The 6000-nt window shown below is 56.0% G+C and overlaps 1 protein-coding gene across 1 annotated transcript in view; it reads right to left on the reverse strand.

Moving 5' to 3' along the window:
- The window catches only part of GOLM1 (golgi membrane protein 1), a 53263-nt gene extending 51742 nt beyond the window's left edge, over positions 1–1521 (reverse strand). Inside the window, exon 1 of the mRNA XM_062208519.1 lies at positions 1456–1521. The gene's annotated coding sequence lies outside the window, so the exon portion shown is untranslated. The remainder of the gene's footprint in view (positions 1–1455) is intronic.
- Between the last annotated feature and the right edge of the window lie 4479 nt (positions 1522–6000).

Consider the following 6000-nt stretch of genomic DNA (forward strand, 5'->3'; position numbering starts at 1 on the left):
AAGTGCTGGGTGCGGGCAGGCGGGTGCTACTCACACGCTGAGCCACTGCAGGTAGCCCTGGGCCTGGCATGGCCAACCCTCACCCGTGTTTCCATCTCACCCCTCACAAAACAGAAAACAGCACGCAGGTGCAGAACCTTAAACACCTCCGGCGGACACCTGCCCCTATCAGCGCTCGGAGAGCACCGGATGGCTGACGGCTGCACCGGGGGGCTCCCCAGCACCCCTTTCCTCTTCCATGCTTGTGCTAAACCCCAGGAGAACCGGAGGAACTGTGGTCACCTCTCCCGTGGGAGAAGGAAGCACACGTCCGAAGCTAAGCTGACCTCTCTTCTTCAACCAGCCTAAGAATTCAATTCCTTCTTAACCACGGTCTCCTTAAGAGGAGGAATGTCTGGCTCCTCCGGGTGCGAAGCCCTGGCGAGTTTCTATTTACTATTTACTGGCTTCTTTTTTATTTTCTTTCTATTTACTAAGAAAGTAAAACACTTCAACAGCACGAAGTCAGCTTAATTTTTTAAATTTAAAAAAAAATTTAACACAAGTAGAAAGAGCTAGAATGCCTTTGGAGACCCACAAGGGCCGACCAAACAATTGCACTGCTCCCCAGATTCAGGAATCTACCACTGACTGGTTAAAGCTGAGCCCATCTGGTGGCCACGAGCCATCCTAAATATTCCAGCAGCGCATCGCAGTACCCCGAATCAGCAATGCTGCTCCGTGTCTGCACTCACTGAGGGCCGTGGGGCGGGCGCGCAGACCGCCCCCAAGACACAAAGAAACCCGCACCCCCCCCCAACCGCCAGAGCCACACAACTCTGCCTTTGAAACTGGGAGACGAGACATCCCAAAATACCCAGCGTTGCGGCCTTCCAAATATAATGACTCTTAAGTTCCATTTAAAAGAACATTCACCCACTCTTGCTTTAAAAAAAAAAAAAAATCATCAAACGCATTAAGTAGGGCGTGGAGATCAGAGTCCCAGGAACCCAGCCGACTGTTCTGACAGAGCGACAAGAAAGTTGCGCGGCTCCTAGGCAGGCGTCGGCCCAGGTGGGAAGCGGCGCAGGTACCCGAAAAAAGCCGGGAGATGCAGGGGCCCCTTCCCAGGACGCGGCAACGTGGGCGCCCGCCCGGGGCGCACGCAGCAAGGCTGGCGGAGCCGCCGCCCCGGGCCCGCGCGCGCTCCGCGCCCCTTGGCGGGCGCACGCTCTTGACTTTGGGTGCCCGGCGCACCGCCCGAGACCGGCTGCCCCGTCCGCGACCTCGCCTCGCCGCACGGTCCAGGGGCCGCGCTTCCGGCCCGAGGCACCCAGCGGCCGCAGCTGCCCCAGCGCGGGAAGGCGCGGAGCTCGCCTCGAGCGCGCCCGGTCCACGGCTGCAGCCCCGGGCGCACGCCGCGCGCGGGCCCGGGGAGAGGGGCTGCGGTCCGCACGCGCGCGGCCGCCCACTCACCTCCTCCCGCGGCTCCCGCGGCCGCCCGGGCCGCTCTCCCGCCGCCGGCCTCGCGCTCCGGCCCGCGCCGCCGCCGTCTCCGCGTCTCCGGCCTCCGCAGCGCGAATCCCCGCCCCCGGGCAGCGCCGGCGGCGCAGTGGGAGGAGGCGGCGAGGCCGGGGCCGCGCGCGGACGCCCGGCCCCACGGTGGTGCGCGCGCCCCCAGCCCGCGCTCGCCCCTCGGCGGGAGCCGGAAATCCAACAGCGCGCTCCGTGCGCGCGGCGGGACCCACGGCCTCCCTTCCCAGCGCGGCCTCCGCGCTCCTGTCCACGACGCCGGAGCCGCGCAGGAAGGAAGAAGCTGTACCTGGAGAGACCCCTCCCCTGCCCCGCCACTTCACCCCGCCCCCAGGGAATGTTCTCGAACGTGGGGCCAGCCACACCCAGCGCCCCACACCTGCCGCTCCCCCTGTCTGCTGATTCCACGGTGCCCTCGGCCCAGACTGCCCAGGGTAGGGGGTAGGGGACCGCAGAAAGCAGGTTTCCGGGGTGGGGGTCTCTGCTCTCTTGCCCGTCTGGCCCCTCCTCCTCAAACCCCGCTGCTCGGCCCTAGGAGCGTGGGACCGTTTGCAGAGGGTGAAATGAGGGGTCCCAGGCGGCGCAGAGGACACAGCGTGGGGACCTGGTTTGCAAGCCGCGCCTCGCTGAGCCGATGCCACCCAGCTGATGACCCACGCGGTGACAGCCGTGCAGGCTCTCAGCTCGGGCAGACCCGGCCAGACGCTGCAGTCAATTTGGGGGAACCCTTAAGAGGCTTCAGGGGCCAGGGCCTCCCATGTCCAGAGTTCTGAAAGTAAACGTCTTGAGTGATTGATTGACAGCTGCCCGGATAATTCTAGAGGGCCAGCAGTCTGAAGTGGCCTAGCCTAGACTTTCCATGCCTGCTTTTCTCTGCTCCTGTCTCACATCCCCACAACGAGGAACAAACACGCTCACAGCCAATGGAATACTCCACGGCCGCAACTGTGCACAGCAAAGATCTGCCTTGAAAAAGGGGGCGGAGGTACCCTACTGCCACCTGCGCACCGCAGAAAAGTTATCTTTCGGAGGCCAAAGCTCTTAGCTGGGTTGCGAGCTGGCCACGTTCCGCTGCACTCCAGAACGACGCCTGTGTTACCTGGAATTGTTACATTGTTGTGGGGGTGGGACCAGGCATCCAGAAGCCGACACCAGGCAGTGCTGAGCATCAGCCTTGCTTTTTTTTTTTTTTGGGGGGGGGGGGTGGCTTGGCATGCATCCTTTCCCTCGCATCTTCCCAGTGAGCTTGAATGATCCCAGCGGGGATGGACAGGTGTGGTAAATCCCCGTTATTGCCTCCCCTGAGTGTTCTCTGCAATCGAAACTGGCAAACCATGGCTTTGGCCTCATCTGCCTCTAAGTAGGTCTCCACGAGTGTCTCTCATTTATCAGCAACTAATTAGCGAGGGACGCGGTCGCTGCTTCTCAAACACTGCGGAACAGGTGCACACAGTGTAGGTGCTGAGGAAGCTGGCTGAGTTCGCTCCTTATATACCGAGGAAGAATCGCTCCTTTCCAGGTCTCATTAGTCTTGATGACAAATGTTGGAATTTTTAAGTTCGAGTTTTGTCCATGTGTGTGTGTAAGTATTGGCTTTGCATTGCTTCTAAAACTTCCTTATGTATCTTTCAGGCATCTCACCTGGAATGTTCAACTGACTCGAAAAATTTAGCTGACAGGTTTTGATTAAACAATGTGCCAGGACTGTGGTGCTTGGGTGTGGTAGGCATCCACATTCTACCTGTTCCCTCATTGGCTAGGGCCACTTGATTGGCATACGAGAACTTTCCCTCCCTTCCCTCAAAGGATGCTGGGGTGGAAGGGCTGTCCATCAATGTCCTCTCCAGGGGAAGAGGTGGACCTTGTGTTGGTGTCCTGTTTCCTGCCCCGGCATGTCATCACAAACCTGAAGTCATAGAACAACACAAACTGATGATCTTACGTTTCTGTCGGTCAGAAGTCTCTTTGGGTTCCTTTGGGTTCCTTCGGGTTCCTTCGTAGAGGCCCTGGGAACACACACCTGTTTGCTTGCCTGTTCCAGTTCCCCCATTCCTTGGCTGCCAGCAGCGTAGCATCTCTCTGGTCCTGATTCTGTCATCCCAGCTCTCTGATCCAGCGGAGAAAGGGTCTCTACTGTTAAGGACCCTAGGGAGTACATTGTTCGTAACCCAAATAATCTAGGATGACCTCCCCACCTCCTGACCCCTGACTTACTCCTCTTTGTCCTTTTGTGCCGTGGAAGTCACCTTCAGGGACTCTGGGAATTAGCACATGAACATCCTTGGGGAGCTGTCATTCTGCCTGCAAAGCCTCAGCTGATCTGTGACACGTTGATGAGCCCAGCCCAGAGAAGCAGGGCTGTGCACTGGTCTCGGTGAGGAGACCCATCCTTCCTGGTGCCTTCCAAAGCCTGGCTCCCGAGAGCCAGTCGGGTGGGGAACCCTTCAGATGGAAGGAGGTAGGGTGGAAGCAGAGCCGGAACTAGGTCCTAGGAACACCGGCTCGTGTCCTCGCAACACTTGTTCAAGATGCAGAATGCCGGGGGAGTCCACCCCCACCCCTGGCCAGCAGAGACAGCCCCTCTGTTCTCTGTGGTGAGACATGTCACTGAGGGCCATCAGGCCTCCACACCGCAAGAACATTCTATTGCTGATGAGAAGAGGAAATTGGTTGCTGACAGGCAAACAGAAGCCTGGCAGATTTCTTGCAAGAGTATCCTAAGAGGTTTAAAGAGCCATGGAGGTTCAAAGGCGAGAAAAGTCACTCCTGTTTAGGAAAATCAGACTGTATTGAAGATGAGTGTAGAACAGGACTGTCCTAGAAACACAGACGTCATCATGGGTGATTGGAAATTCGAAGTTGCTGCATTAAAAATGTAGAAACAAACAATAGGAAAGGTTTTTAATTATGTACTTCATTACTTAACCTATTAGTTCCAAAATATACCGTCTCAACATGGAATTAAAATGTTAATGAGATGTTTTACATGCAATAAAATTTTTCATGGAAGAATATTTTAGACTGTGTTGGCTTTCTTAATTAAAATTAGAGGCAGACATTTGGTCCAATGGTTAGGATGCCAGCTGGGAACCCAGGCACCAACCCAGAGTGCCTGGGTTCAAGTGCCAGTCCCGTTCCTGATTCCAGCTTCCCACCAGTGCAGACTTTGGGAGACAGCAGATGAAGATGGCTCAAATAGTTGGATCCCTGCCACCCACACGGTAGACCTGGATTGAGTTACAAGGGCTTGACTTATAAGCAGTAGAGAGAACTCTGTAGAAGATGAAAATAGCAGATGCATGGAATGCCACTGCCTCTACAGCTGAGATAGACCACCCAAGGAGAGCACCCCCCCATTAATCACCCACCCACACAGAAAAGAGATGGAGACCACACCACCCTTGCACCCCAAATGTCAGAGAAGTCACTGTCATACCGATACAAATCTGCCCTGTGGAAATTCTGGAAAGTGCCTCGGGCTCTGTGCACCGAGGAGCTGGATCCTGAGGACCAGTCGGGCTGGGGGGAACCCTTTGGATGGAAGGATGGAGGGGGGAAGCAGAGCACTTTTGCCTCAGGTTCACCAAACCATTCTCCACAGCCCCATAGTCCTCCCCAGATCCCGAGGTGGGCACTGCTTACTCTCTACAGGTGGTTTGTCTTTGCCTTCACAGGGTCTTAGCATTCTAGGCTCTCTATCTGAATTTCCTCAAGCCACAACAGGCCGCTGTCGTGCCTGGCTTTCCCACAGCCCAGCTATGCTGTCCTGGGCTCCCCGGCCCCACTGCCTTTCCTCGTGACTCCGTGCAAAACCTGCCGTCGGAGAATAGTCTCAGGGCACCCCCCGCATTCTGCAGGCCAGGTCTGCAGGAGTCCCCAGGGAGAGGTTCTTTTGTAAGCTTTGCTGCTCCACACTCGCGTGGTAGGTCCTGGGTCCGCATTTCAGATGAGACTTTAAGCGGCACCAGCACAAAGCAGGCACTCTTCAGATATGCAATAAATGACATGACTGCACAGACTGGAAAGTCCTTTGTCATGAACATCTGGCCCCACTTCCTGTCCTGCATCCATTTTCCCACCTGCAGGTACCAGCATCACCATTTAAAAAAAAAAAAAAATCTTCCTTGCTGATGTTGCTACCCTAAATGTCTGCAGAGAACTGATGCGCAGCACCCCTCAAAAATATACATTCACGTGCCATTCCCCAGAAACTTTGACTACTCCCTTGTATGACAAAATGCGTGCTCAGGCACACAGGTTGCGAAGAGGAACCTGTGTTGGGTTATCCGGGTGGACCCTGCCTGCAGTCATTAGTGCTATGCCAGGAGACGGGCATAGGAGGAAGCAAGTTGAACACAAAGGCTAGGATGGGAAGGGTGCAGCCACATGCAAGGGCCGACTCCTCCCCTACAGCCTTTGAAGAGAGTACGGCTCTCTGCCCGAAACGACAAGAGAACAAAACTGGTATTTTTTTTTTATTTTAAGATT

Source organism: Lepus europaeus, chromosome 12 (genome assembly GCF_033115175.1).
Source record: "Lepus europaeus isolate LE1 chromosome 12, mLepTim1.pri, whole genome shotgun sequence".
Lineage (NCBI taxonomy): Eukaryota > Metazoa > Chordata > Mammalia > Lagomorpha > Leporidae > Lepus > Lepus europaeus.